The sequence below is a fragment of the Mandrillus leucophaeus genome, unplaced genomic scaffold, assembly GCF_000951045.1.
Source record: "Mandrillus leucophaeus isolate KB7577 unplaced genomic scaffold, Mleu.le_1.0 Scaffold1466, whole genome shotgun sequence".
Classification (NCBI taxonomy): domain Eukaryota; kingdom Metazoa; phylum Chordata; class Mammalia; order Primates; family Cercopithecidae; genus Mandrillus; species Mandrillus leucophaeus.
This window is the reverse complement of record NW_012101439.1, coordinates 74,950-75,160: the sequence shown is the minus strand read 5'-3', so window position 1 is coordinate 75,160 and position 211 is coordinate 74,950.

Below are 211 nucleotides of genomic sequence, written 5' to 3'. Positions count from 1 at the left end.
GTCCTTATTAGATAAATTTTCTTGTATCTTCCTTTCACCCTGTTAAATTTAATAAGCAGGTATTCATTGGCCTGAGTCTGTTTTCCTACTTTGACTTCCTAGGTAACAAACTGCAACCTAACTTAGTTTGTAAACAAATTGAAAACCGAACTAGGAGTATAACGAACAACAGAATCTTAGCCAATCACAGGAGGCTCAGCTTCAGCTCATC